The 22,684-nt window shown below is 46.0% G+C and overlaps 2 long non-coding RNA genes across 3 annotated transcripts in view; one reads left to right on the forward strand and one right to left on the reverse strand.

The window, feature by feature from the left end:
• LOC138770158 (uncharacterized) overlaps positions 1-20,448 on the reverse strand; it is a 28,919-nt gene extending 8,471 nt beyond the window's left edge. Inside the window, exons 1-2 of one of the 2 annotated variants that reach the window (XR_011359416.1) lie at positions 20,388-20,448; positions 20,072-20,162 (exon numbers count right to left, since the gene is read on the reverse strand). This is a non-coding gene — a long non-coding RNA (uncharacterized lncRNA). Of the gene's footprint in view, positions 1-30; positions 117-20,071; positions 20,163-20,387 lie in introns of those variants that run through there. The other variant, XR_011359415.1, reaches the window with a different exon arrangement.
• LOC138770157 (uncharacterized) overlaps positions 8,934-22,684 on the forward strand; it is a 48,560-nt gene continuing 34,809 nt past the window's right edge. Inside the window, exons 1-2 of the long non-coding RNA XR_011359414.1 lie at positions 8,934-9,200; positions 11,852-11,963. This is a non-coding gene — a long non-coding RNA (uncharacterized lncRNA). The remainder of the gene's footprint in view (positions 9,201-11,851; positions 11,964-22,684) is intronic.

Genomic DNA, 22,684 nt, shown 5'->3' on the forward strand with positions numbered 1-22,684 from the left:
GCCGTTACTAATGGTAAAATGTATATATACCATAGTTTGGCTGTCAGGCTCCATGATATCTTGTTTCCAACTGTTAGTCTCCACCTGTCCTATGTCGGCGCAGCTTAGCTGTGTTGCTAACAACTGCCTAGCAACCAATCACACTGCAGCTTATAGTGCTCCAGTAGTGAAAACTGCCCTGTGATTGGCTGCCTATAGCAACCAATCACAGTGCAGCTTATAGTGCTCCAGTAGTGAAAACTGCCCTGTGATTGGCTGCCTATAGCAACCAATCACAGTGCAGCTTATAGTGTTCCAGCAGTGAAAACTGCCCTGTGATTGGCTGCCTATAGCAACCAATCACAGTGCAGCTTAGAGAGCTCTAGCAGTGAACGTTGGCCTTTGATTGGGTACCATTTATCTCCATTACTTCTAGTATATGCTTATAGGCCCTGCACTTAGAGAAGCTGTCAGTTTTTATGGTATCTATTATAGACAAGGAAACCATGCAGTGCTCTAATCTACATGTATCCTCACACTGCAGGGATGCCAGTGTTGTAGCCCCTGTCAGCAAAAAAATATCACCCACAAAAAGCGGGGAACTTTAGGCTTTGTTCACATATAATATTTCTGTCCGTCTTTTTTCAACCAAAACCAGGAGAGGAACTGACAGGGCAAAATTATGAAAAAAAAATTGACCAAAAGGCTGACGGAAATACAATGTGTGAACACAACCTTAGGCTATGTTCACACAACGTATGAGACCGTCCGTTCCGTGCGCCCGCATCAGAGCTTACCATAGCACACAGTGAAGCGCACAGATCCCGACCGGAGCGTATACGATGTGTTGCTGAACATAGTCTTAAAGTGAATCTAGCAGCAGGTTAGATAGATGAAAGGGATGCATAGCTTCTGTGTATAAAGCACAAACTGGCATTAGTGATGTGTGGGCACAAAGGGCACAAGATACTGTGTTGGAACAATATTACTTTCTGGGGCACAAAGGAGGGCATCATTAGTGTGTGGGGATCTATTCATCTGTAAGTATATAGTAAGTTTTCCACCCATTCTGCTAAGATCTGGATGGAGACGTAACTCTGGGCATTTCAGCTTCCAGGGCAACAATTGGATTTTTTAAAATGTTATTCAAAATGTTAACAATTGGATGCCCAGCAAGTTGTGTACGCAGGCTCTGCTCATCAGAAAAAGGGCTCATGCGTAGGATCTGGATGTGGAACAGTTGCCTCAGAGAAAAAAGTGGAGAAAAGAGGTTCCAAAAAAGCAAAGCACCCAATGGCAAATTATAATGTGGACGGTTTTGGCAGTAGCTTAGGGCTCAAGACTCCTGGGGGGCCCACAGCTGTCCAAACCGCCCACATCAAAGGATGGAAAAAATAAATAAAACTCATCTCTAACACGGTCCCCTGTTGCTGCAGCTCTCCCTTCATACTGCCCTCTTCTGTCCTTCGGCACAGGCAGCATTTGTTGCAGACACTGCCAGCTGAGAGGTGGGTGGGACTTCTGACAGAGGCAGTGTCTGTAACACATACTGCCTGTGCCAGAAGAGAGCAGCGCCAGGAGACCTGCAGTGATGGGGGAGCATATGGGAGGTGAGGGTTTTTTTGTGCCCTCATTAACCCTGCGGGGGTGGGGACTACATTGGGGGCCATCTACTAAAGGGGCGCTATACTGGGGGCCATCTACCAAAGGGTGCTAGATACTGATAGGGAACTACAGTGGGGGCCTTATATTGACTGGGAGCTAGCTAGTAGAGAGGGACTACACTGGGGGCTACATATTGATGGGTTGACTACACTGGGAGCCATATACTGATGGGGAGGACTATACTGGGGAAGTGTTCCTGTGCCCTGGGGGACCCATGGTGCATTTAATCAATCACTGAGTATAGGCCCTGAGGTAGTAGAACTGTATTTCCCTAATACAATCTTCCGTTGGTACTTGTGCCTAAGAAATTGCGGATGTTCTGTGGATGCCCAGAGACCATTGTGCTTTGATTGGCTATAGATACTTGGAGCAGGAGCTAAGAAAAAGTATGGTCAGAAGCGCTGGCATGGGCTGTGACCCATGGGCTGCAAGGGCCATCCCCAGACTACAAGTGCATGTGCAGCTGTACTGAACAGGACTTAAAGCAACTCTGTACCCACAATCTGACCCCCCAAAACCACTTGTACCTTCAGATAGCTATTTTAATCCAAGATCTGTCCTGGGGTCCATTCAGCAGGTGATGCAGTTATTGTCCTAAACAACAACTTTTAAACTTGCAGCCCTGTGTCAAACGGCCGTGGCCTACAATATCTCTGCCCTAACTTTGCACCACCCCTCCGTCCCTCCTCCCCACCCTCTTCATCATTAGGAATGCCACTTTAACATTTTCTCCTGTCTGAACATTGCACAGGTGGCTTAACGATCCAGCCCATGTGCCGTGCTGACACAGGTGATGAATTGGAGACAATCTGCCTGGAGCATTCCTAATGATGAAGAGGGTGGAGAGGAGGGATAGAGAGGTTGTGCCAGCCTAATGCATACACAATCTAGGCCCCGGCCGTTAAGCACGGGGCTGCAAGTTTAAAAGTTGATTTTTAGGACAATAACTGCATCACCTGCCGAACGGACCCCAGGACAGATCTTGGATTAAAAGCAGCTATCTGAAGGTACAAGCGGTTTGGGGGGGGACAGATTGTGGGTACAGAGTCGCTTTAATGTGAGGACAGGAACTATAGTATAACTGTTTGAAACTGAACTTGGTGTGAGTTTAGCCTAAATAAGAACTCGTTCACCTCTGCCTTAGAGGTTACCAGAATCTGGTAACATCCTGGTCAAAACAGCGCAACATGCTGCACTATATCAACCATTGAAGTGCAGGGCACCATTCTGGAAACCTGACGAGTGCTATTATAGTCAATTAGGTCTCCAGGGCATATGACAGAACAGATTCTTAAAATGAAGCAGGGGGGATTTGAATAGGAGTAGGAACTTACCTCTCCCTGTGCCAGCGGTGAGTGTCAATCCAGTGACAAGTCACGACCCGGCTATTGGACTGTCAGCTCAGCCAGTCAGTGTCTATTCCTGCCGGGTTTTGGGATCTCCAGCACTGACAAGTCACGACCCGGCTGTTGGACTGGCCGCTCAGCCAGTGTCTGGAGCGGGATGCCGCTCCAGTCACTGATTGACTGAGCGGCCAGTCCATAAGCTCGGTTCTAGAGGCCGGTCCCACCACTCACCGCTGGCATGGGGAGAGGCAAGTTCCTATTCCTGATCAAATTCTGGCAGATTCTAAAAATCGCTGGATTCCTTTAAGACGAGTCATGGTGTAATTATATTTTTCTTATTATTTATATATAAAAATAGAGATGATAAATGGTTTACTATTTATTATCTAAAAATAAAACATGACCTGCATAGTGAAAACTTACCAGTAGATGGCACCATATAACAAACTATAATCTTCCTATCCACCTTCAGATAATAAAGATATTGTATTCAGATCCTTTGAAATTTGATTTATTTGATGTAAAATGTGTTAATACTGGAAAGATTTGGTACGATAGGACGCTCTACAGTGTAGGTGTTTCATTTCATTATAAGTCCTGGGACAGGGAGACATAATTTGAGTGTAAAAATTTTTTCTCTGTCATGGGCCCTAGAACACTTAAAAGTAACCTCACACAACCCTTACATTTGGGCCTGCAGAGTGGGAATCAGGATACAATTGTTATATGGTAATTAAATGGTTATTCCACAACTAGAATATCCTTAGCATGGACCATTAATATCAGATCAGCTCTAAAGTTCAAGTAGCAACTGTGCCTGGTATTACAATTTAGGTCAATGGGACTGAGCTACAATATCAATTCAATATACAATATTAAATTTCCATCAGGGGATTCGAACCAGAAAATGAACTTCTGGCAGGTCTCTAGACAGGTGATTTACCCCTAGACCACAGCTCCAACACATTAGGAAGAAGAGATTGAATTATACCTGAGTGTTTCTTTCAGACATAAACTGCCTGCAGAGGACTGATCTGTAATCTGACAGCTGAGCGAGCAGGAGGACGGGCAGCATTGATTATTCATGAAGAAGGAGGAAGATGCATGCCAGAGTGTGGCACGAACAACTGCTCTGTGATTCTTTAGTACAGTGGGAGATATAAGATTGTACATAATCCGCTGCACGGAAAATTACCAAAAAGGCACCATGCTCACTGGGGGCTGCCAGCTACAGCACACTGTCAGCACCTTAGGTAGTGCCCGGGAGCTGACGGATTCCCTTTAAGGCATACAAGCAATTAAAACTGTAGGATAAAAAACATAGCCATTATGGATTCGGATATGCTTCATACACAGAGGGGGTCATTCATCAAGACAGTCTTAAATAAAGCCCCAGGTGTAAACTTTAAAGGGGAAGTCCAGCGAAATTTTTTATTAAAGTATTATATTGCCCCCAAAAGTTATACAAATCACCAATATACACTTATTACGGGACATGCGTATACAGTACTTTTTTCCCTGCACTACTGCATCAAAGCTTCACTTCCTGGATAAAATGGTGATGTCACGACCCGACTCCCAGAGCTGTGCGGGCTGTGGCTGCTGGAGAGGATGATGGCAGAGGGATGCTCAGTGTCCCTCCAGTGCCCTGTGTCCCCCTGCCATCATCCTCTCCAGCAGCCACAGCCCGCACAGCTCTGGGAGTCGGGTCGTGATATCACCATTTTATCCAGGAAGTGATATCACCTTGTTATCCAGGAAGTGAAGCCTTCATGTAGTAGTAAGTGCAGGGAAAAAAAGCACTTTATAAGCATTTCCTGTAATAAGCGTATATTGGTGATTTGTATAACTTTTGGGGAGCAATACAATACTTTAATAAAAATTTTCGGCAGACTTCACCTTTCACCTTTAATAATTCAAACGCGGGAGAAGGCCACACCTCCTCATCACCTTGCTTCGCTCCCACCGTGGAGTACATCAGGGGTGTATGTTAGTAAATGTCCCCCAAAGTGCCTCGCCTGAAACAGTAAAAGTGCTTCCTCATACAGTAGTGGCCTCATACAGTAAAAACATGCCCCCCCCCCCTACCTCCCCAGTACCTTATAAACTAAAACTTACTATAAACTAAACCTATTGAAGTGCTTCTGCCTAGGCCTGGTGGTACAGTCACTTTAAAACTTCGTCTTTTCCCCTATAAAGCTACCCAATTGGGCTGATTGATTTCTTTTAAAGTTTGGTTCACACTCCATTATTGTAGTTCGTTTAACATATCAATTTTAAGTTGTTACTTTTAACGTACACAAAAACAATGTTTCTGTGTATGCTAAAAAGCAAGGGAAAAAAGTATTCGTTTTGATCAGTTTTTTTTTTTTGTTATAATGGAAGTGTCAATGGAAAAAAAACATATCCAAACGGATTGCACAAAATTGCATTGTTTCTTTATCAGTTTTTCATAATAAAACTTCTACGTTAAAGGAACTGCAAAAATGTAGTGTTAACCCAGCCTAAGCTGCACCACTCAGAATGTACTCTGAACTATTGGGATACACAGCTGTGATGTAATTTAGTTCTATAAAATGAAGCTAGTTCAATGTAAGACTGTGGAACTTGTGTGCACTGTAAAACAGACCACTCAGAACGTACCAACAACGATTTGGGGTAAACCTCTGTGATGTATTTTAGCTCTATAAAATGTAGCTAGTTCAATGCGAGACTTAAAATTGTGTTTATGTTTAAACAGCGCATTTACATTGGCCAACAAGCGAACAACATTGTTGAAACATGGAACACCTAAACTTACCGAAATATATACAGTTAGCCCATGGGGTGCTAAGGCACAGAGTCCACTCCGGGTCTAGGTTCAGGGAACACACAACTCTAAACTTGTAGTGCCTTTACAAATCGGAGTACCCGGCTATTCCACAATTAGTTCTACAGACACAAAGGGCCAAAAGCCCAGACAAGCCGGGATAACCCCGAAAAACTAATAAAACGTAACATTTATTATAATATAAATAATATATTTATAAAGTGAGAATGTGATATTAAAAACACTACTCCACAGTCAACACCTATAGCTATACGAGTCCACTAACAAGTGGTACTAATGAATGCCTGAATTAGCTGCAGTCTAACCAGAGCAATATGACTGTGGTAGTAGAACTTTAAAATCTGAACACCGCCTCCACAACTAGTTTCACTCCTAAACGGAGCGTCTTCAGGTGTAGGGCAAATGGCGGTGTCCCTGGCATTGTTTGATCTTATATAACCTTGTGTGTAATTGACTCAAGGGGGAGGAGACCTATAACCACCTATCATCATGATCGTACTATGACTTATGATGTGAAAACTCCCCTTCCTAGTGATTGACGTGCACAGGTGCCGCTCACCTGCGTGCACCTGTATATGCGTCATAACCACAGTACGCCCACAACAGGTACCACCTCAAATCAAAAGCCAACTATAACTCAGCCAGTCAGTAATCATAACACTTACATCCAATCCCGCTACATCCGCCGGTCTGAGACGTCATCAAGCGGCGCCCTATTCGCAGAATGGATGACTTCACCGTCCACGTCATGCGCGCCTGCGCAACAGGTGGCAGTCTGTGCTCATTCAAACACAGAGATGCACGCCTGCGCAGAAAGCACGATTCAATACCCAAGGAAACTCGCGCATGCGTGCGAACTTAGAATTGACAGCTAACTTGTGGGTATCATAATCCTTGTGTAAGTGTTCACAATAGTGCTATCTATCGCACATTTACCTACTATCTTATAATAATCCACAAGCATAGGCTTTATGACATACTGAAAAGGCTAATATATCTATAATATAATGATAAATTAGGCTATGATAGAGTGAGAAAATTATTATCCAGTAAGGTCAACTCCTCATAACTATTAAATATTAGTGCATTACAAAAAAGAAAAAGGAGAAATTATATGAAATGCCAGGGAAACAAAATCTCACATAAATAAATCACTATGTACAAAACAGTGCTATTATGATCATAAAAATGCAGCATAAGAGAACCCTTCGTTAAGTCCATGTGGACTAAGACTCGACAGGCGAAAGATCCACCTCGCCTCTTCACGAAGCAACTTTTTATCCAAATTGCCCTTGCGGGGTCCCACTGCCAGCTGGCATACACCCCACACTCTAAGATGGTTATAATCACCGTTGTGAAACGCATGAATATGTCTGGACAATGGTGTGTCCTGAGTGGTGCGAATGGAGCTGAGATGCTTAGACAGCCGTCTTCTCAGCTCCTGGATCGTTTTCCCAATATAAAGTTTCTTACAACCAGGTGAGCGGCACCTGTGCACGTCAATCACTAGGAAGGGGAGTTTTCACATCATAAGTCATAGTACGATCATGATGATAGGTGGTTGTAGGTCTCCTCCTCCTTGAGTCAATTACACACAAGGTTATATAAGATCAAACAATGCCAGGGACACCGCCATTTGCCCTACACCTGAAGACGCTCCGTTTAGGAGTGAAACTAGTTGTGGAGGCGGTGTTCAGATTTTAAAGTTCTACTACCACAGTCATATTGCTCTGGTTAGACTGCAGCTAATTCAGGTATTCATTAGTACCACTTGTTAGTGGACTCGTATAGCTATAGGTGTTGACTGTGGAGTAGTGTTTTTAATATCACATTCTCACTTTATAAATATATTATTTATATTATAATAAAAGTTATGTTTTATTAGTTTTTCGGGGTTATCCCAGCTTGTCTAAGTTCAGGGAAATCACCAATTCCAGAACATTGAGGGGCCACTCAAAGGAAAGGGGCAGTCAATCCGAAGCTGCAAATGGTTGTCTCCATCCTGTATTTTTAGTTAAAACTCATCCTATATTGTCTTTATGTTTGCACAGCACATTTATTTCCTACAATAGGTTAACAACATTGTTCAAACATTTAACCCCTATCTACCTATGTAATCACCTTTATCAAAATTATCCCATAAATATTGGACGAGGAGATTTCTCGCCGGCAGGGGCTGCAAACAATTGCCGATCAGCGAGATTGGCACTTGTTTACTGCGACTCTACACAAAATCACAGATAGGGGTGCAACGACTTAAAAAATAACTTTTAATCTAGTAACTGATATAATAAAACGACCCCACATTACAAACACAATCGTGGTCACCAGAAACACTTAGGAGCGATCACCAGCCGGTAATACTCCTTAACCACCACTGGACTGCGCCAGACAAGACAAACCAGCTATAAGTGAAGCCCCCAAGAACATGATTATGGGCCATGTCCAATACCTGACGCCGGTATGGCTTAGGAACCAGAAGCTGTTCCACAATCTCGTCATTAATCTTAGTGACTCTATAGTAGAGATCATTAGTCACAGAAAAATGTGGAAATCTTTTTTCAGCATCTGGTTCCTGAGGTACCCCATTCATAACAGTGACCTGCTCTCTCCCTTTTTTTAGAGTGGGGTCCTGCAACTGTGCAGTACCAAAATTATCCCTAGACACCTCTAAGTCTGGAACATTCTGGTCAGTGGGAGGAGCCTCTTCCTCACCAGCCAGGACCTGCAAAGGAAAAGCATCATCCTGTACATTTCTATCATTTACCGTGGGTAACTCACAGGCCCGGATTGGTAATCTGGCGGGCCGGGCAAATGCCTGCTGGGCCCCCAAGATTACCAGTCAGTGGGGCCGCTGGTCCTGCTGTAAACTTGCATCGGCCCTCTGCAGTGGCTGAGAGAACAGTGTGGCCGGCCGCCGCGCTGTTCTCTCAGCCTCTGGCAGTGTGACTGGGCCGGAATATTCCTCCCCTGCTCCCCCCTCCCCTCTGCCTATTTCCCTATACCCCGGATAGTGGAGGTGCCGCACAGGCCGTCTGCTACAACTTCCTCTCTCACAGCTGACGTCAGAGGATCAGCTTCCTGGAGGAGAGAGAGGAGAAGTTGCCCCACGCTGCAGCACTGAGAGGCTGCTGCTGACTGAGGTGTCAGTCTGAGGGGGGCCGGGCACTGCTTGGTGATCAGACAGGATCTGTTCTCCCCACCAAGCTACAGCCTGAGCCTGTCATCTGCCCCCTGCTGTGCTGTGTGAGGGGGCAACCAAGTCTCCCTCCCCCTCACAGTGATTTCATCATCTCCTTCCTGCTCTGCAGTGGGAGGGGCAGGGGAGCTCCATGCTGGCTGTGAGGGAGGAGGACCTGCCAGGACCTGAGATCTAAGAAGTAAGTGATTATATGTGCATGTGTAAGTGTGTTACTATATGGAGTGTGTTCAAGTGTGTAATGTACACAGTATATGTGTGTACAGTATATAGTGTATGCATGCCTCTAGTATGTTTATGATGTATGTATATGTGTGTACAGTATATAGTGTATGCATGCCTCTAGTATGTTTATGATGTATGTATATGTGTGTACAGTATATAGTGTATGCATGCCTCTAGTATGCTTATGATGTATGTATATGTGTGTACAGTATATAGTGTATGCATGCCTCTAGTATGCTTATGATGTATGTATATGTGTGTACAGTATATAGTGTATGCATGCCTCTAGTATGTTTATGATGTATGTATATGTGTGTACAGTATATAGTGTATGCATGCCTCTAGTATGTTTATGATGTATGTATATGTGTGTACAGTATATAGTGTATGCATGCCTCTAGTATGTTTATGATGTATATATGTAAAGTGTGTGTGGGTTTGTATGTGATGTATGCACAGTATATATGTGTGTATACATGATATATGTATGTACAGTATATGTGTGTGTGTATATATATGTATGTACAGTATATATGTGTGAATACATGATATATGTATGTACAGTATATGTTTGTGTGTATATATATATATATATATATATATATATGTATGTACAGTATATGTGTGTGTATGCATGATATATGTATGTACAGTATATGTGTGTATATATATGTATGTACAGTATATGTGTGTGTGTGTATATATATATATATGTACAATATATACTTTATACATGCCTCTGTAGTATGTTTATGATGTATGAATATATGTATAGTGTGTGTGTATATGTATGTACAGTATATAGTGTGTACATGCCTCTGTAGTATGTTTATGATGTATGAATATATGTATAGTGTGTGTGTATATGTATGTACAGTATATAGTGTATACATGCCTCTGTAGTATGTTTATGATGTATGAATATATGTATAGTGTGTGTGTGTGTGTAGATGTGTGTATAGTGTATACATGCTTCTGTAGTATGCTTACGATATATGCATGTATGTATGTGCAGTAGGCATATGTGTATATAATTTTATGTTTGTACAGAATGTGCTCATATATGATATGCATGTGTTAAACAAAATCCAGAGGACCTCATCTACTTCATGCAAAAATTGTGCCTTCTTATTCTGACATATTGCACATACAGTATTACATATATTTTGTATATGCAATATGGCAGAATATGAAAACACATTTTTTGTATGAAGGAGATGTTGTCCTAGTTTATAGTCTCCATTGTGTGACAGGGACGCAATGGGTTGGTTGTAGTGTGCCCATCCCAGGGTATCGGCAGTACACAGCACTACAGAAAGTGTATACTGCCAGTGTTAGACATATTGCTCTGACATGTGACCGTACCTGAAATGTAGCGTCAGCACAATCTGTTTAGTGCCGGCTACATGTGTACGTACGTATGTATATATATATATATATGTATGTATGTATGTATGTATGCACAGTGTGTGCTGGGTGTTTACACCACTGGAATAATCTGTAGTTAAATGTGACTGTAAATATATGTAGGATTCCATAGACAAAAGTCCAGCCCTTTCTTCCTATGTAATTATATTCACATCTTTATTGTAACTCCCTGATACAAGACGCCATCACCATCACATGATGCAGTTGTTGGTAACAAGGGTGTCTTACATTATGGATCTGTTTATAAAGCTGTGAATTCTAATACACCAGAACGAGGTGCTGGACTTTTGTCTGTCAGGCTATGTTCACACACACTTTTTTGAGCCATAGGCCGCATTCACACGTTCCGTGTTCTGCACGGAACACGGACGTGAAATGCCTGTAACGGACTCTCCCCCGCCCGGACAGCATCTGCGATAAGATGCTGGGAGCTGGGGAACTGTACAGAGCCGCACGGCTGCTTCATTACAACATATCTGTACAGTTCCCCCGCTCCCAGCATCTTATCACAGATGCTGTCCAGGCGGGGGAGAGTCCGTTACAGGCATTTCACGTTCGTGTTCTGTGCAAAACACGGAACGTGTGAATGCGCCCGTACAGTAGCTGCTCACAAAGTCCTAAAAGGTCCATAACAGTTTATTATGTTCAATTAAACTTGATATTAAAATGGCTGTTTGTGCACACATATAGTGACTTTATGGTCATAATCACCACTACAGAATTTAAAAGGATTATCCAGAATTAGAAAAACATGGTTGTTTTCTTCCAAAAGCAGCGCCACCCTGTCCTCAGGTTGTGTGTGTTATTGTATTAGAACATAGCTCCATTCACTTCCCTGGAAATAAGTTGCCTTTTTGCAAAGTGACACTAGTTGAGGGGCTATGCAGCTTTTAATATGTATCATCCGGTCATCAGTATCGTTCAATGGATAGTAGTCTGCAACTACTACAGTATAGGCAGGGCCTGTGTGGGCCGCCATATCCATCCATCCATAAATTTATTCTTTTTATTGGGCATTAACAAACGCTAAGTTTTAATAATAGGGTCACGTCCAAGGTGTGAGTGGGACACTGGCCCTTTTGTTAGGGGGGCCCCAGACACTTTGGCAAAGGTTGCTGTGTGAAGCAAAACACTTGGGTATGATGCTGGAGCAAGGATCCTAAAATGTTTGTCTGGTAGATCCTACAGAGGGGAGTCACGGCCGGAGAAGTCTTCATGATAGGCGAGCAAGAAAAAGAGAACAACTTTAGCAAAAACGTCACTTGCAATCCATGCAGAGAAGACGCCTTCTGTAAGTCACTGGATGTAATTGCACTATAATCATTCCTTTTATAATCATCCTTTTTATTACCAGCTGAAGTGTCACAGTGACAGCCGCAGCACCGCTATGTATGTAAATCAGTCAGAGCAGGAAGGCTCCTCCTCTGTGACACTTCAGCTGGTAAAGAAAAAGGATAATTATGAAAGTTTACACTGGACTAAACTATTGCGGAAGTAGTGAGTAGTGAGTAGAATTTGCTACAGCATGTATAGTACAACGCTATCTCTAATATATCAGGGAGGATATGGTATGTGGGCTGCTGAGGTTTGAGTGCCAGGGCTGATTTTAAGTCCCAGTCCGGCCCTGGTAACTCAATAGACTTAGGGGTATCCTCACTCCTTTCAGGGGAATTTTTTTCCCCCATAGAGCCCAGAACAATGGAAAATCACGCCCAATATCACATTATGCATAAGGTTTTTAACCACACCCACTTCATATTGTACAGCGCCTAGTTCAGTCCCGACATTAGCAAGCACAATAGGGTACACTTTTGTATCACCATGTATGCACACCACACTCATATGTTTGTTTGACACAAAGTCCCCAGTCACCAGGCTGGCATGCACCAAGGTGACAAGGCTTCCTGAGTCCTGCAACGCCTTAACAGGGAAGTCATTGACAGTAATGTTGCAGACTTGCGGTTCAGTCTCTAGTCCTGTGACTGCAACAAAAGACGGTTCCGCAAATAGCGACTGACGCCGGCTAGCGTCACACTCCATGGGCTCACTGGTAAGGGGGCAATGGGCAGAGATATGTCCCGTCTCGTGGCATCTCCAGCACTGGATAGGGCCTGGTCTCCTTGGCAGGGAGTCCTTTTTAGGGCCACTTAGCCACCCAGGACCATCACCAGTCTTTTGCCCTTGAGACACCGCCTGAGCGCTCTTCCCTCTATCAGCACCCCTCCACACTCCCCCAATAGATGGAAGTCTCTTACCAGCTGATGGCACAGATCTGGCACTCCGGGGAGGTGACGGTGCTGCAGGAACATCACGGAGGTAGTCCTCAGTCGCCTGGAACCTCTCCACAAGGTTGACAAGTTCGTCGGCACTCTTAGGGTCGCCTTGTCCCACCCAACGTTGTAGATCAGCAGGAAGTGCTCAGAGGTAGCGATCCATCATGACCCTCTCTAGGATCTGGGCATGAGTAGAAGTGTCTGGCTCCAACCACTTTCTTGCCAAATGGATCAGATCATACATCTGGGACCTCGCTGACTTGTCCAGACTGTAGCTCCAGTTGCGTACCCTCCGGGCACGGACAGTAGCAGTAACTCCTAGTCGGGTGAGTATCTCTGCTCTTAGCCGAGGATAGTCCTTGACCTCTTGCTCACTGAGGTCATAGTAGGCCTTTTGAGGTTCGCCTGTTAAATAGGGAGCGATGACCTCTGCCCACTCAGTGGATGGTAACTTCTCTCGCTCAGCCACACGCTCAAACACAGTTAAGTAGGCCTCAACATCGTCATCAGCAGTCATCTTTTGCAGCGCACGCTGCACAGCTCTTCTCACAGAAAAAGTTTCTGGAGCAGCCATGGCTGCTGGCTGTGGATTAGCACCTGCAGGCGCCTCTTGCTTTGCTATCAGGTGCTCAATAAGTTTCTGTTGTTGAGCCATTGCTTGCTGATGTGCAGCCATTGTCTGTTCATGGCGCAGGTTAGCGTCTGTCAGAGCCTGTTGTTGCTGCATATTAGCCTGCTCATGGCGCAGGTTAGCGTCTGTCAGAGCCTGTTCATGGCGCAGGTTAGTGTCTGTCAGAGCCTGTTCATGGCGCAGGTTAGCGTCTGTCAGAGCCTGTTCATGGAGCAGGTTAGCGTCTGTCAGAGCCTGTTGTTGCTGCATATTAGTGTCACGGCCGCGGCGGCGTCCCGTGTTCCGGGCCGCCGCCGCGACCTCCTCCTGCCCCATGCAGCCGCCGGGGTCCTTGTGCAGGGACCCGGCGCTGCTGCTAGTTCGGCCCCTGGGGGCGCCTCACCTCTCCTCCGCTCCTGTCTCCGTCTGTGCCGGCCGGCGCGCGCTTCCCCGCCTCCTAGGGCGCGCGCGCGCCGGCTGTCTCAGATTTAAAGGGCCAGTCCGCTCCTAATTGGTCTGGTTGTCAATCACTCCCCTATAAGTTCCAGCCCTGCCTCCTTCCAGGTGTTGGAGCCTCTACATGCTTCCCATAGCGTTTGGCCCAGCTCCCTGTTGTTCCTGACCTTAGTCCTTGTCCCTTGTTCCTGTCTTCAGTTCTTGTCCCTAGTCCTTGCCCGCTGCCTTCCCATTGTTCCTGAGTCCTGTCCGCCACCTGCGAGCACGTCTACAGTCCTCTGCCTGCACTATCTCCTGCCTACTGCTCCTGCCACGCCTCGCCTGCCGTCACTAGCAACCAAGCCAGGGGTAGCGACCTGGGGGTCGCCTGCCGCAGCAAGTCCGTCCCGCCTTGCGGCGGGCTCTGGTGAAAACCAGCGGCCCCTTAGACTCCGCTCCCTGGTGAGGTTAGTGCTATCGCTAGTGACGGTCCAGTGGATCCACTACTCCAGGCGTTACAATTAGCCTGTTCTTGGCGCAGGTTAGCGTCTGTCAGAGCCTGTTGTTGCTGCATATTAGCCTGCTGCTGTTGCAGACTCACTTGCATTAACTGCTTCAACATTTCCTCCATGTTGCTTGTCTGTTTTTGGAGTTAAGCAGCAGCCTTCACCCAGGACATAAGCAGCTGTAGCCAAGTTGATGCACACCGTTGCCCCTAGCAACCGTTTTGCCCGCATCCTCCACCAATTGTAGGGATCTTCCCGGGGGATGGTGTGTTTGGACACAGTTCACAGCAGACTTGGCTTTGTAAAATAACAGCTTGGCGTTTATTTGCAGCATAGACAGTCCAGAAAACACAAATACAGCAACACCGTGCTTTAAAAACAAACAAAAAGGTCTTGGCCGTCTGGGCACTTACTAACCAACAGGTCACCTATCTGACACTTCGATCAGCGGTATCGCACGGTATGAATAAGCCCCAGCAGTGGCAGTATTCTTTGCTCCCAGCAAACACAGCATGCAGGCTGTTCACTCCTGGCTGAGAGCAAACACTGGATCCTCTGCAGGGCTTTTACCTTGTCAGGCTGATTAGGGTCAGAGACACCTGACCCCAAAACCTGACCTGGATCGGGGGGGAGGGAATGGCAAGTCCCACTACCAAAACCTACCTGCCATTCCATGTAAGTCCAGGCCCGGAAATAATAAATAATAGCTCAGCAGCATATCACTGCTGAGCACAGATCCCTCCTGGACTTACCATCTCACGCTATGTATTAACCTGGGTGAGATGTACATCCCCTCAAGCACTTCTCCCGTGACATGTCCACACCACCTACTATCTATGTACACACTATTTACAAACTCTCTACACTTAATCATTGATCTAGCCGGATCAAAAACACGATCATAAGGATTATACCCATACCTCTACAATTTAAAACAACCACTCTAGAAGACATCAGCCTTTTACTGGTAGGTTTAAAGCAGAGTACAGGTAAAGGCAGCTACGATCAAAGACAGTCATTATTCCAAGTATGTTTTACATATGAGGTGTGGAAACAGTGTGATTGGATATATTCATCTATAGGAAGCAAGTGAAGTTGAGTTGGTCATTTAGTCCCCCCGGTGTTACAGTCCGTAGGCGATAAATCCACTCGGTTTCTTTCCTGAGTATCGACTTATCCCAGTTACCACCTCCTAGGGGAGGTCTAATCACTTCCACTCCTATGAATTTGAGGACCCAGGGCCGCTTTAACCAGAGGGCACATGGTGCACGTGCACCGGGCCCACTGGTTAAAGGGGCCCCCCCCCCGAGCAGGCCGGCCGTTGCTATATGCGACCAGTGCGGTCACACAGGGCTCCGGCCACCAGCCTGTCAGGGGGGAGCGCCATGGATGGGTAATCTACTTACCCCTCCATGGCGCCCCCTGCAGGGCCCCCCCGGCGTTCGCCGCTGCCCCCGCCCGCTGCTGCTGCGGCGCTTCAGCGCTGCAGCAGCAGCGACACTGACAGAGAGAGAGCCATTGGCTCCCTCCCTGTCAGTCACTCTTGTGGCCGCACTTCCTGCAGTCACAAGAGGCCGCGCTCTCCCTCTAGCGCCCGACGTCACTGGAGCGTCGGCGCGAGGGTGAGGGGAGTGCAGCCTCTTGTGACTGCAGGAAGTGCGGCCACAGGAGGGAAGAGAAGAGGAACGTGTGGACCTAGGTGAGTAACAGTGTTTGTTTTTTTCAATGTTGTATGGGAGGGGGAGCTATATACTATTGGGGAGCACAGGGGGCTATATACTTTTGGGGGGGGACAGCTATATACTATTGGGGAGCACAGGGAAGCTATATACTATGGGGGAGCACAGGGGAGCTATATACTTTGGGGGGGGGACAGCTATATACTATTGGGGAGCACAGGGAAGCTATATACTATGGGGGAGGACAGGGGGCTATATACTATGGGGGAGCACAGGGGGCTATATACTACTGGGGAGCACAGGGGAGCTATAAACTATGGAGGAGCACAGGGGGCTATATACTACTGGGGAGCACAGGGGGGCTATATACTACTGGGGAACACAGGGGAGCTATATACAATGGGGAGCACAGGGGGCTGTATTCTATAGGGGAGCACAGGGGAGCTATATACTATGGGGGAGCACAGGGGAGCTATATACTATGGGGGAGCACAGGGGAGCTATATACTATGGGGGAGCACAGGGGGCTGTATACTATAGGGGAGCACAGGGGAGCTATATACTATGGGGGAGCACAGGGGAGCTATATACTATGGGGGAGCACAGGGGAGCTATATACTATGGGGGAGCACAGGGGGCTGTATACTATAGGGGAGCACAGGGGAGCTATATACTATGGGGGAGCTATATACTATGGGGGAGCACAGGGGAGCTATATACTGTGGGGGAGCACAGGGGAGCTATATACTGTGGGGGAGCACAGGGGGCTATATACTATGGGGGAGCACAGGGGGCTATATACTACTGGGGAACACAGGGGTCTATATACTATGGGGAGCACAGGGGTCTATATACTATGGGGGAGCACAGGGGGCTATAAACTATGGAGGAGCACAGGGGGCTATATACTACTGGGGAGCACAGGGGGCTATATACTATGGGGGAGCACAGGGGGCTATATACTATGGGGGAGCACAGGGGAGCTATATACTATGGGGGAGCACAGGGGACTATATACTACTGGGGAGCACAGGGGTCTATATACTATGGGGAGCACAGGGAAGCTATATACTATGGGGGAGCACAGGGGAGCTATATACTACTGGGGAGCACAGGGGAGCTATATACTACTGGGGAGCACAGGGGGCTATATACTACTGGGGAGCACAGGGGAGCTATATACTATGGGGGAGCACAGGGGGCTATATACTATGGGGGAGCACAGGGGAGCTATATACTATGGGGGAGCACAGGGGAGCTATATACTATTGGGGAGCACAGGGAGCTATATACTATGGGGGAGAGCACAGGGGGGCTATATATTATGGAGAGCACAGGGGGGCTATATACTATTGGGGGAGAGCACAGGGGGGCTATATACTATTGTGGGAGAGCATAGGGGTCTATATACTATTGGAGAGCACAGGGGGGGCTATATACTATGGGGGAGAGCACAGGGGGGCTATATACTATTGTGGGAGAGCAAAGGGGGGCTATATACTATTGTGGGAGAGCACAGGGGGGGCTATATACTACTGGGGAGAGTGCACAGGGGGGCTATATACTAATGGGGGAGCGCACAGGAGGGCTGTATATAACTGGAGGAGCACATGAGGGGCTATATACTACAGGGACACCTTAAAACTATGGAGGCACAGAGGGGTGTAACTATGTAGGAGTACAGAGGGGTGTAACTACTGTATAGGGGTACAAGGGACCTAACTACTGTATGTGTTGGAGCCTAAAATATTTGTCTGGCAGATTCTGGAGAGAAGATTCACAGCCAGGGGAAGACTTCAAGGTGGCCCATGCTGGATGGAGAGAAAAAGAAAAGGTGACAGACTCTGATCGGAGAAGACGCCCCCGGTGAGTCACTGGATGTAACTGCACTCTGTTATAGGATTGTAGTGTTAGGGGTCATGATGTGGCGGTATTATGTAATGGTATCATTGGTGATATCTTTCTGTTTTGTTTAGTGCAGTTTTTATGTAATATGTAATCACTGTATGGTGGAAATAGTGTTATAAGGTAACTACTGTATGTATTGGGGCTCTTGATACAGTGTGGGGGCAAATTCAGTACATTATACAATGTGCCGAAAGGGAAGGGGGGGCCCACTCTAGAGGGCTGTGCACTGGGCCCACCAATGTATTAAAACGGCCCTGTGAGGACCGTTACATCTCCCCCATGATGGTCATTCACATGTCTTGAGACGGGTTTGTCAGCTCCCACCCGTACATCTCTTAGGTGTTCTCCTATTCTCCTCCTAAATTCTCTCACTGTTTTCCCCACATATTCCAATCCACAGCAGCAGGTGATCTTATAAACTATACCTTTTGTGCGGCAGCTGATGTAGTCCCTCAAATAGAAGGTCTTCTCTGTATTGCTACTGCACCTGAAGGACCCCACCACTGGTTTTCCGAGCCAAGTCCCTCTATTTCTTGCTGATGTGAAGTGGCTTTTAACCAGCCGGTCTCTCAAGCTGCGGCCTTTACGAAATGTTATCTGTGGTCTGCTGCCTACTTTCTCTTTTAGGTCCGGGTCTAGTAGTAGCACCCCCCAGTGTTTACTCAGAATGTTACACACCTCATTGGCCCCTGTGTCAAAAGTAGCTATCACTCGTGTTATCTCCTCCTCTTTTTCCTTTATTTTTGGTACTAGGAGGTCTGACTTATCCTTTTGCTGGGCATAGTGGTACGCCTCCCTTAGGACCTCATCGGGGTAGCCTCTGTTGTAGAATCTATTTCTTAGATCATCCGCTTGTCTCTTAAATTCACCCTCATTTGAGCAATTACATCTCATACGTTGGAATTGTCCTTTGGGTATTCCAGCTCTTAGAGGCCTAGGGAGACGGTGGTGTTCAGTGAGGAGAACACCATGTGGACTGATCGGATTGGGATCTGGGCACGTTTCATCGATGACTTATTTGTCACATGGAACGACCCAGAGTCCAGTTTTGTGGATTTCATGAAAGTGCTAAATAAAAATAATGTGGGACTGAGATTTACTTATGAAATACACAAGACGCAATTAGCATTTCTGGACACACTGATCACACGAAATGTGAGGGGAGGTCTGGACACGACGGTATACCGCAAGGCAACCTCTACCAACTCACTACTATTATGGCAAAGCCATCACCCTAGGCCTCTAAGAGCTGGAATACCCAAAGGACAATACCAACGTATGAGACGTAATTGCTCAAATGAGGGTGAACTGAAAAGTTCACATACCGGATCACAAGAAGCGTGGATGTAAGTATAGACTGCTGCTTGTAATCTGAAAAACTAACAGCATGGATATATACATATCTGTTCTGTCAATTTCCCTTTATCACTATTGTCCACATAAATCCCTGTTTACACAGACAGATGTGCAGCCGATAAAGAAAAATTTTAAAGCAGGTTGTAAACAGACGATCAGTGTCACTTTTACATGGCCTGATTGTCGCAGGAGCAGAGTTTCTAGTGAAGCTCCTGGCCGATATCAGCCCATGTAAAATGCCATTAAGTTGTATCATGATTGGTTGTAGTTAATTATGCTCACATGACTCCCAAATGGCTAGAGCTAGAGATGAGTGAATCTACTGTAGGAACAAAGCTAATTGATTTGTTCCTATCTGCATTGGGCTCATCAGGCTGCAGGCTCTGAAGTCTGCTCCGCTGTGTGTCGCTCCTCCCCGGGTGCTGAGAAAAGATGGATCCAGTCCTGGGAAATTTCTCCAAGTTTCTCAGGACTGGATCCATCTTTTCCAGCACCTGGGGAGGAGCAGCACAGAGCGGAGCAGACTCCAAAGCCCGCAGCCTGATGAGCAGAATCCTTATAGGATCAATGGGAAATGGCTCTCATTGTGCACACAGGACATCCATGCAGCAAATAAAGGAGATCTCCCTTACCTGTGTGTTCTGCGTCCTGTGCTTGCATCCAGACACCTCTTATTTCTCACTCCACAACATGACAGCGGTTAGTAGGGTCCTCACCAACCACCTTTATATGGATCAGAGAGAAAATACATCAATATAATAATATAGTGTCACATTATAAAGGGATTATGTGGGGACAAGGAATATTATCTCTAAGTCATGTGAGAGTTTCTGCACAGAAAACATCCAAAACAAACATCAGCATTTTTACAGTAATGACTACCGCCCCCTGCAGGATACAGGACCCCAGTGACAATGGGTCGTTACTAATGGTAAAATGTATACATACCATAGTCTGGCTGTCAGGCTCCATGATATCTTGTTTTCATCTGTTAGTTTCCAGTTGTTCTACATTGGTGCGGCTTAGCTGTGTTGTGTAGTAAGAAGCTAACAACTGCCTAGCAACCAATCACAGTGCAGCTTCTAGTATGTTTGATGTGAAAGCTGCCCTGTGATTGGCTACCTATAGCAGCCAATCACAGTGCAGCTTAGAGAGCTCTAGCAGTGAACGCTGGCCTGTGATTGGCTGCCTATAGCAGCCAATCACAGTGCAGCTTAGAGAGCTCTAGCAGTAAACACTGGCCTATGATTGGGCACCATTTATCTCCATTACTTCTAGTATATGCTTATAGGCCCTGTAATTTCAGGTCCTGTCAGTTTGTATGGTATCTATTATAGACAAGGAAACCATGCAGTGTTCTAACCTACATATATCCTCACACTGCAGGGACACCAGTGCTGTAGCCCCTGTCAGCAAAAAGATATTGCCCTCAGATTAGTCCAGCAATGGTTACACAGGTATTAAACAGCATGGAGCTGGGAGGAGCTGCCTGAATGATCATTAGGTTGTTCAGGCTGCCCATTGAAGTCAGTGGCGACACACAGCACAAGGTCGGCTGATCGTTGCCTTTCAACATGCCCTGTTACAATAAGCAATTATCAACCAGAAGGGTCAGTAATTTGCCAAGTAAGGTCGATAATCGTTTAGTGTAATAGGCCAATTACTGCTGAGCACTATACATGGCATCATTCATGTCACCCCCTCACATACACCAAGTGACTAACCCTAGATCACCATAAGTCCTATACAGTTATGTGATGGATATTATGGAAGGGCTCAATCACATCACATTTGTACTGTCCATCAAACATTATCCATTTAAATGCATGAAAAATACATTGAAACATATTGCTGAATGTAGGAGCACGTTGCTATGGCTATGTGGTGGGGTAGTTTACACCATTTGCAAATAGTAACCAAAAGCCTCATTATTTTTGTGGACTTTTTTTGGCAGTTGGGGGGGGGGGCTACTTTTAACTATTTTCATGTCTGTAGTGGGTCTGTATCTTGCCATTGCGGTGAGCTGTTGCATTTTCCTGTGTTTTTGTGTGTTTGCAACTTCAGCCATAGCAACGTGATCCTGCCTAGCGTGAATGGTGTTCTAGGAGAGCTGACCAGATTTGTCTTTTTTTCTGTGTTCCAGTTGGGGGAGTGGCTGCCTCTACGTGGTCGTGCACTCCACCTACCCCACCCAGGTGGTGTAATTACTTGTGCCGGTATAAGACAGATCTTGCATGCCCAGAGCATAGGCGTATTACATGCCATGGAGAGGCCATAGTACAGTGTAGGACTGCCACCGACTGCCACCGACTGAGGCCACCGTTACGTGGTGGGGTAGTTTACACCATTTTCAAGTGGTAACCAAGAGCCTCATTATTTTTGTGGAAGTTTTTTTGGCAGTTGGGGGGGGGGCTGCTTTTAACTATTTTCATGTCTGTAGTAGGTCTGTATCTTGCCGTTGCGGTGAGCTGTTACATTTTTCTGTGTTTTTGTATATTGCTGAATGTACCCATAGACATGAACTGGTAAAACCTGCTGCATCAAAGTGCACACTATTCATTGTGTCTTGCCTTATTTATATGTGTATAGGTGCTTTTTGTGGGATGGAAGAGCGCGGGATGCTCGTCAGTGTCATGTGCCATGGGATGGGATGGGCTGTGACCCTCCCTCCACACACACAAGAATAGAGGGCTGTTGTATTTCCATAGAGATCTAGGTAGGGGCTAGCCACCCCAAAGGTCTATGCTGCAGGCTGCAAGGGCCACCTCCAGACTACTGGTGCACATGCAGCTGTACTGGACAGGACTTGGATGTAAGGACAGAAACTACAGTATTACTGTTTGAGACTGAATTTTATTCTTGAGCTGTTCCAATAAAAGTGTGGTGTGTATGACCAAAGACCCTACTGGCATTCATTTAAGTTTTGTACATATATCAGTGTATGCATTGGTGGTGTCAGTTTAGCCTAAATAAAGCCTCGTTCACCTCTGCCTTAGAGGTTCCCAGAATCTGGCAACATTCTGGTCCCATAAGCACAGCATGCAGCAATATATTGTCCATTGAAATGCAGGACACCATTCTGGAAACCTGGAAACCTATTATAGTCAATTAGGTCTCCAGGGCCTACGACAGAGCAGAAGAACCAAAATCTTATCAGAGATGAGAGTGAGACTTAAGACAAGTAATGGGGTTATAATATTTTCTGATGATTTATATATACACATACAGATAATAAATAGTTTACT

The sequence above is a fragment of the Dendropsophus ebraccatus genome, chromosome 12, assembly GCF_027789765.1.
Source record: "Dendropsophus ebraccatus isolate aDenEbr1 chromosome 12, aDenEbr1.pat, whole genome shotgun sequence".
Classification (NCBI taxonomy): domain Eukaryota; kingdom Metazoa; phylum Chordata; class Amphibia; order Anura; family Hylidae; genus Dendropsophus; species Dendropsophus ebraccatus.